The following is a 9,276-nucleotide window of genomic DNA, read 5'->3' on the forward strand; positions in this document are numbered from 1 at the left end:
TCCCCTCTTCAGCAGCCGCTCGGGGGTGGTGGAAGAGCCAGTGAGGAGAGCGCGACGGCGGCGGAGCCATCGGCGGACGACCCGGGGGAAAGCGAGGCCCAAGCCTGTGCATCGAGGTGAGAGGCAAGACACCGGGTGGGAGAAGCCGGGTGCGGGCCCCCCCTCGCCTGGGTCGGGCCGCAGTTGCGGGCGCCGGGAAGGCAGGCCGGGCCCAGTCGGGGGTTACACCCGGCGCCCCGCCCACGTCCTCGCCCCGGGCTGGGGGTGCCGGCTTCGGACCGGATGGTCTTTGGTTGGGGCGCGCCGCTGCCCTCCGGAGGGCGGGGACCGCTTGCAGGGATGTGGGGAGGAGCCTGGTTTGCTGCTGCGGAGCCTGGGGGCGCCTCCCGGGGTGGGGAGGTCGGGAAGAGGCGGTGAAGGCGGGGCGGGGTAGCTAACGGAGGAGCGGCTGGCGTGCACCAGAAGCCCGTGATTGAAGGATTCCAGGTCTGGGGAGGAAGAAAGTGATGGGAAAAGGTTGATGCTCAGAAAAGGGTGCCGGAGGAGACGGCGCGGAGCGGTGCAGTGTGGTTGGCCTCTGGTAAGTAGGCATGGGTAGAGGGTGGGGGGAGTCAGCTGGGAGTGCAGGGAGGGCAGGCTTGGATTTTGAAGGTTAAGCGATGTGGACAGTTGGGGACACGTGGATCTGGAGTCAGAGGCACCTACTGAAACCGGAAGGTGACTGAGAGAGAAGGGTTGTTTTTTTTTTTTAATTTATTTATTTTTTTAGGTGAGATGTGGATAGAGGCTCCTTAACTAGAGAGCGCTAGGTGGCCAGTTAGGGGAAAGTATACGAGGGGCAAACAAGGTAGGTTTATGCGTGGTAGCTGAAGGGTGTGGGCCTTTTGAGTGAGTAATAAATAATAACTGGGTTTTGGCAGCGACGGGAGAGCCAGATGTCTCAGGAAGGAGTCAGTCCGCCAAGTTCATAGGTTCATTCGCTGCGCTGCATCGAGGCCTAAACGCCCAGACTTGACAACTCTCGCTGCTGAGGCTGATCCATCTTCCTCCCCTCAGTTCATCTGACTTGCTTTGCTTCAGCAGCCCCCGCGCGCGCACACTCTCAGAATTAATGGCACAAGTGTTTTCTTTTGCTTGGATGGCAGGGAAGAATCGCTTGATTCTTTACATGAAAAAAAAAAAAGTATGCATTGGTTTAAACGCATTGTCAGAAGATACTCTTAGAAAATCTGCCCTGTAGGGGAGTTACTCAACTATCTTGCAGGGCATGAGTAATATTAGCATAAAAATGATGCAGGAGTTCTTACGGTAACACAACTGAGAGTTAACATGTAAGTACAATCCTGCTATGCTACAGCATCAGCTATTTTGATGTAGTAGAATTTGGTTATGTATCATGCTTGCTGGGAAAATTTTCAGCCTTGGGAAGATTTATAGCTAAATAGGTTCAAAGTTCCTTTCGTTTTAAGAGGAAAGACACACATGGTACATGTGTATCACCGTTCCAAGCTTTTGGATTTTTTATTTGTGGGGTGAGGGCAGAGGCTGGGGTCAGAGAAGAGGTAGTAGAAAAGAAAGAGTGGCCTGCTACCCAATTTCCAGTGGCATTAAATGGGAGGAGGTGATAGGCCGAGGTATAATTTCTGCTTGAGGATACCACAAAAAGAATGTGAAGAGTTCAGCACTTTTGACAAACATAAAATAGTATAGGGTCAAGGACAGAAACCAAAGAGGGCATTCATTGTATGTGTAGGGTGCTTCCTTATTAACTAGATCAACAAAGCATTATAGCTAATGAGCCATTCTTTGGGATGTAGAAATAATTTTGTGGAGATAATTTCTTGCTAATGCTACTCATTGATCACATTTTACTCTAAGTATAACAGAATACCCAAGTGCTCACAGGTGCTGAGGCGACTCAGAGCAGAGAAGGAATCTGAGTGGTGTGAAGTTACAGTTACTCAGGGAAGGTTTCTGGGAAGAGGTGAGTTTTGAATCATCCTTTGAATTAGGAGTTGGGATTTGGGTTATTGGAAGACATGAGGATTATAATGAGTGACAAATGAAATGGCTTTAAAGGAGAATTGAAGGTTTGAATGAAGATTTAAGGGTGTGGACTTCAACTAAGTTTATTGTAGCTTAGTTGATAAATAATGATTCTGTTTTATGATAAGAGAAGAATTAGAATAGTTGATGATTGGAGATAGGTAGTAAAGGAAAGAACATAAAAGTATTTTTTGATAGTTATAAGAGAATATAGTGAAAGTAAGTTGGGTTATTGAGAGGTAGACTTGGTGTTCAACTATGTATAATAAACATTTTTGTGCCCTGTACTAGATTATGTTGATACTAGTAGTATAATTTATTGGATTCTACTTTGTGCCAGCCACTGTTTTGAGCTTTCTGAGCATCATCTTTCTTTGATTATCCCTATTTTATAGATGAGGGAACTGAGATTCAGAAAGATTTAATTTGCCCAAGATCACACAGCTAATAAGGTCAGGATTGGTGTAGCCAGTCAATAAACATTAATTGAGCATCTGTTTCATGTCAGGCACTGTATTAAGTGCTGGAGATACAAAGTTGATAGCAAATCCAAAGGTCAGGTCTGAGCTATTTTTTTTAGAGATTGTTATGAGTTTAACAGAAAAGAGCCAGGGAAGAAAGAGAAAAAGATTAGTTGGAAGGACTTTTGTAGACACTGAGCAATATACTGTTTAGGGAAACTTAGAATTTTAAGAAAGAGGAAGTGGTCAGCAGCAAACTATATAGCTGAGAGACTCAGAAGAACAAAGATTGAAAAGAAACTATTGAGTTAGGTAAGGGAAAAAGTATTGTGAATTTAGTCTCAAGAAAGCCAGAATGAAGATATTAAAATACAGGCCAATAGTTAATCATGTTTAATGGCAAATGCTCTATACAAATGTAAAATTTGGTATGATCACAGTTATGGTCAAATTCATAGAAAAGATGTTGGCATGTCTCTTTGTAATATTTTAATCTTTGGCTGATAAGATTGTGGGTGGTTTAAAAGTGCTTGTACTTTTAGTATTTTTTCAAATAAAAAATGAGCATTATTTTTGTAATTAGTGAGGGCAAATTATTCAACTGAAATAGGGACTGTGTGGGTGGGCTAATGCTAATCTGAACTGTGTTTGGGATCAGAGAAAAAGATGGCCTTTACTTCAAGGCCTACTGCATATGAGCCACTTTGGTAGGCACATTCCCATCGTAGAATGTCTGGGTTGTTACCAGTGTGAACATCCTGAAACTACATGTTGAAAGATAGCATGTGCTTAATCTGAGGGATCAAGGTGACTAAAGCACCCTGAATCATGAAGATAGGGCTTTGACTCTCCTGAACATTGTTTTCTTTGCATTTAATAAATGAATTAAAGGTTAAAAAGAAAACAAACCACTAGTACAGTTGAGTTATTTCAACTTTGTCTTTTGGCCTTTTATTCTTTCCTCTTCCCACATGTTGGTTCTGTAGTTCCTCTCTTCAGTGGGTTTGTAATGGGCTTAGAGTCCCAGTTCAGTAAAACAATATGAAAGTGCTGAATTTGCATAAAACTGAAACACTTAAAATTTGTCATTGTTTTCTGTTCCCAATTTGAAGAAGAGACTGATTTCAAGAAAGTAAGCTTTTCTCATCAAATTTCTCCAAAGGAAACTAGTAGGATTTGCTCTAGGATCCAGTCGGATTTATTCCAATCTCTAAAGGAGAAAGAGAGGAATTTTGTAAGTCAAGAATAGGTTGTAGTTTTTAAAAAAATACATATTTTTATTGATTTCTGAGAGGAAGGGAGAGGGAGATAGAAACATCAATGATGAGAGAGAATCATGGATTGGCTGCCTCCTGCACACCCCCTACCCGGGGATTGAGCCTGCAACTCGAATGCCCTGACCCAGAATCCAGCCGTGACCTCCTGGTTTGTAGGTCTATGCTCAACCACTGAGCCACACTGGCTGGGCTAAGTTCTGGTTTTTAAATTTCATTTAGCCCATAGGGATTGTGGGAGAAAACAGTATTTCATCTAGGTACTGTAGTTCTTTTTCTTAAATTATCACGTTTAATTTTCATATAGTTCTCTAAGGTGGCTATCCCATTTTTCAGGTGAAGAGAATGGGGCTCAGAGTAGTAATTTTCCAAAGGTTGAAAAGATAAGTGACAGAGCTGAGAGTCAAACCTTGCTTTGTCAAAAAACTCCAGAACTCACGCTTATGAGACAGTGGCAAGACGAACTTGTTTACTTGAATACCAGCAATTGAAGGGAATGGCACATAGCCTTAGGTGTTTAGTAACTATTTGTTACCCTTAGAAGGGATTCTTACTCTGTGTGTTTGTGCTTTGTGACAGTGGCTCTTAAATGATAGTAATTTTTGTGTCTTATTGAGTGTATTATATTACATTTAGAGGTGTGCTCACATTTTAGTATTTTTTTGAAATGAAGATGTATTTACAGTGCTATATTTATTTTAAGATGTTTATGAAATGGATACTATGTCTTAAAATTTAATGTGTCTCAGAATTGAGGTAGTGTGGTACATGCATATAGTCTTCATGTATAACTAACTGTCTTAGTATTTTGTTGTGTTCAATTTCTTCCCACCTCCTCTCTTTACTTAACCAATTACTTTTTTTTTTCCAGTATGGCACAATATAGAACTGAAGTATATATTAATAATAAAATAGTCATTCCCTTTAGCTAGTGAATATTATAGTATAGAAAAATCCTGTGATGTAGAAAATTTACATTGCACTGTGAATCAGCAGATCTGAGTTTTAATTTTGATTTTGCTAGTAACTTGATTTATGACTTGAGGCAAGTCACTTCCCCTCTCTGAACTTTAGTTTCCTCATCTGTAAATTGGAGTGGGGTGGGGAACTTTCAGACCTGTCTGTCTTGAACAAACTGTGTGCTCTCTTTCGTTTTTTAATCCTCACCCCGAGGATATTTTTCCAATGATTTTTAGAGAGAGTGGATAAGAGAGGGAAAGACTGAGAGAAATATCAATGTGAGAGAAACACATTGATGGGTTGCCTTCTGCACAAGCCCCAACCAGGGCCCGGGCTGGGGAGGAGCCTGCAACCGAGTTTCGAGTTTCGTGCCCTTGACCAGCATCGAACGTGGAACCCTCAGTCTGCAGGCCGAGGCTCTATTATTCACTGAGCCAAACTGGCTACGGCTGCCCTCCTTCTAATAAAAAATGTGGATGCTATAAATCCCTTTCTTAAAAACTGTATTTATTGCTTTTGACTATTTCTTCTTTCTCTTCATCTCCCTGTCTTCCCTCCTGCCCATTTTACCCCATGGATCTTTGAGGGTACTGTTAGATTTTTAACTTATTAGAGAGGGTGAGTTATTTTTGATACCCTGCATTACCAGGACAGGATATCTGAGAAAATAGGTGCCTATTAAATAGGTAATGAATGAATAAATGTATTTTATCTGAATTAATAAGAGAATTACTTAAATAGAATACCATCTGAAAGCTTTTGAACTTTCATTGAAAGATAATTCTGCCTAAAGAATGAAATGTGAGACATAGAACCATGGAACAGACTGTGGAATCTCAGAGGGAAGGCAGGTGCCGGGGAGGGGTGGTGGGAAGAGATCAACTAAAGAACTTGTATGCATATATGCATACTCTGTGGACACAGACAATAGGGTGGTGAAGGCCAGGGGTAGGGGCTGGCTAGAAGGGGTCAATGGGGGAGAAAAGGGGACATAAGTAATACTTTCAACAATAAAGATTAAAATAAAGAGAATGAAATGTGTTTTGTAAAGTAAATTTATCTGCTCTCTATTGGTCAGGTGCACACAGAAGAAAACTACTGGGCCTGTTTGTAAGAAGCTCTCTCTTCTAGTAGAAGAGGCAAACTTTTAAAAACTTTTTATTATGGGAAATTGCCAACATAAAAATACAATAATATGCATATCAGTAACCTTAACAATTTTCAACTTGTGGTCAATCTTGTTTTATCTGTACCTCCATCCACTTCCCCATTATTTTATTTTGAAGCAAATCCCTAGACATTTTTTTTACCAGTGATTACCAGATATTATGATAAGTGTGTCAGTAGACGTGCTAATAAAGTGAACTGGAATTTTAAAAAAAATATTTTATTAATTATTTTTTAAAATATATTTTATTGATTTCTACAGAGAGGAAGGGAGAGGGCTAGAGAGTTAGAAACATCGATCAGTTGCCTCCTGCACACCCCCTACTGGGGATGTACCTGCAACCAAGGTACATGCCCTTGACCAGAATCAAACCTGGGACCCTTCAGTCTGCAGCCGATGCTCTGTTCACTGAGCCAAACCAGTTAGGGCTGTAATTTTTTTATATATATCACATAGAGACTATAGATTATATTGTGCTGGGCAAAAGAAATTTAGATATAATAATCTGTAGAGCAGGAATAATGTAATTGAGGAGACAGTGTGCATATATAAAATAGAATGTAGTGAGATCATATCATGTCAAAATTGGTTATAGAGATTCTAAGTGGGAAATGACATTATTTCTGAATCAAAGTAGGATTTAGACAGGGAGAAAGAACATTAAGTGGAGGAGGTGAGGGTGATCACTTGGAGAAAACAAGTAGAAAAATGTAATGTTTTATTTTTAGAATAAGTTTTATATAAATCTGTATCTCTCTATATCTTTTAGACCCCTGTAAGATGTTATTGACATACTGTAGGTCTTACATCAATACTTGAAAGAAGCCAATTGCTTTATTATAAATTAGGACACACTACTTTGTGAATGTCCATGGTGAATTATTTGACACATTCCATTAAAAAGCCTTCTGGATATCTTAGTACCACATGTATTAATGGATCCATTTTGTCTAGAATGTGTGTGTGTGAGAGTGTGTGATCAGCTTTGAAGTATGTCATTTTGAGGTTTTAAATAGTGGCAGGTGTGTGTGTGTATTTAAATGTTAACCATTTGACAGTTTTAGAATTACTTTGAAATACCTAGTTTATCTATTTTATGGAATTCTTATTAGTCACATGAACAATCCTTCTTGAATTTAAGGAATCTTACCATTATATCTTATTATTTTGGAGTATTGTCTTAAATATTTAGAAATATTAATTGGAAATAAAATCTTTTTAAAAATATATTTTTATTGATATCATAGAGGAAAGGAGAGGGAGAGAGAAAGATAGAAACATCAATGATGAGAGAGACTCATTGATTGGCGGTTTCCTGCATGCCCCCTGCGGGGGATCAAGCCTGCAACCTGGGCACGTGCCCTTGACCAGAATCAAACCTGGGACCTTCAATTTGCAGGCCGGTGCTCTGTCCACTGAGCCAAACTGGCTAAGGCTGGAAATAAAATCTTAAAATATATTCATAATGCAGAGATTCGTAGTCAAAGCTCATGAACCTGTTTGAGTATCTGCTTAAAGCTTTGTGCTATCTCCTCAGAAATAGTTTAGTTTTTCATATAATTTCAGGGGGTTGGTTAATAAGACTCTCAGAACCTACTCAGATATCCTTGGGGGCCTATGGATTCTGGTTTAATAAGCCATTCTTTAATGTATAGGCAGAATGCCTACTGTTAAAATTCAGCTCAAATTTATTTCTGTGTACTGCTTACCTTTTACAAGCAGACTTTTTTATTATTAAGTGATAAAATTATAAAGCTCATTATGCAAATGTTAATTTTAAAAAAAATACACCATTTCTTAATTGGATTCTTGGGTGAAAGCAAGCTATAGCCGGTTTAATAAGTTTGTAGGAATGCTTTTACCAAAGATTTTGGAATAAGTGTATGGTACTTTTTGTAATGGCTGCTATTTATTCTGAATTAACAGGAAGTAAAATATATAATATAAAAATGAATAAATATATAAATACCATTTTTTTCAGAGACGAAGACATTTCTTTGACTTATCTTGCCCTTACATAGTCAAGATTTGTGGAGGAAGGAATCTATTAAAGTATTTTGAGATTTACATTTGTGTTAAAACAACTCCTTGGTGTGATACAGGGGGTTAGAGACATATTTTGGCTGATGAAGGATTGATTCTCAGTGGAGTCCAGAGATCTTAACATCCATCTAATTTCAAGGATGGTCCTAAATAAGTTTTTTAGAAATATGTTTTTTTAAAAACTTGTGGATTGTACCTATAAAATGAAGTAAAAATAATGGTTATTACCATATGCAGAATCCTCAGGAGATAGGAACAGGTGAATTAGCTGCTATTGGGACATTTGACTATGCAGAGCAGTACATTGCTTTAAAGTGATAACCCTTGTGATGTATTAGAGTTAATAATTCACTGAGTATCTAATGTCCTATTAGGCAACAACTTATTTTAATACATAGTAATAGATATATAGACTTTGAGAGCTTAACCATCAGTGATTTGGCCTCCCCTTCAATGAATTTTACCAATGATCAGAGCAGTTAATTGACATGTCCAAGGTTAGGTGGTTAGTGACAGTCCCATTAGTGTAGTTATTCATTACCCTACTGATTTTTTTAAGTCTATTGTGCTTATATATTTTGGCTGTCTTTTCCTTTTGGATCTCAGTTTCTGGAGAAGGAAGTATCTTAACACTAGGGTTTTTAGCATTATGACTTTGATTCTCAATTGATAAATTGATGAATTCCTTGAAGTTTTATACTGTAATGCTTTTACTTTGCTATGCATGTTCTTATCTTTAGTGCAATAACCCACCAGGCTTATTGGGGTAGGCTTCTTCTTAGGAGCTTGAGTCATTTTCACAGCTGGAAACAGATACTAAGAATCCAAAAAGTTGCCCTGGCTGCTTTGGCTTAGTGGATAGAGCTTTAGCCTGAGGACTGAAGGGTCCCGGGTTTGATTTTGGTCAAGGGCACATGCCAGGGTTGTGGGCTTGATCCCCCAGTTAGGGGGTGTGCAGAAGGCAGCCCATCAATGATTCTCATCATTGATGTTTCTAGCTCTTTCTCCTTCTCCCTTTCTGAAATCCTATTTAATAAAAGAGAAACATGGTAATTGGCATATGACCGCTACCCTTCCTATTGGCTAATCAGGGCAATAAGCAAATTAACTGCCAGCCAAGATGGGGGCCGGCAGTCAGGCAGCTTGAAACTAACATGAGGCTTGCTTGCTTCAGTGACGGAGGAAACCAACGTTCCCCGCCTGCAGCTGCAGGCCTCTGAGCCTGCAGTTTAAGAAACTATGTAACAAATACCGCTGGACTTCAGCCAGCAGGATTGCAACATTGTAAGCAAAGGCCAGAGACCTACTTTCAGCAGTGGAGGCC

At 39.6% G+C, this 9,276-nt stretch overlaps 1 protein-coding gene and 1 pseudogene across 1 annotated transcript in view; both read left to right on the forward strand.

Annotated features, from left to right (window-relative positions):
• Positions 1-29: 29 nt before the first annotated feature.
• LOC102761152 overlaps positions 30-9,276 on the forward strand; it is an 11,906-nt pseudogene continuing 2,659 nt past the window's right edge.
• FAR1 (fatty acyl-CoA reductase 1) overlaps positions 41-9,276 on the forward strand; it is a 68,959-nt gene continuing 59,723 nt past the window's right edge. The window contains exon 1 of the mRNA XM_006773189.2: positions 41-116. The gene's annotated coding sequence lies outside the window, so the exon portion shown is untranslated. The remainder of the gene's footprint in view (positions 117-9,276) is intronic.

This window comes from Myotis davidii, unplaced genomic scaffold (genome assembly GCF_000327345.1).
Source record: "Myotis davidii unplaced genomic scaffold, ASM32734v1 scaffold946, whole genome shotgun sequence".
Taxonomy (NCBI): Eukaryota; Metazoa; Chordata; class Mammalia; order Chiroptera; family Vespertilionidae; genus Myotis; species Myotis davidii.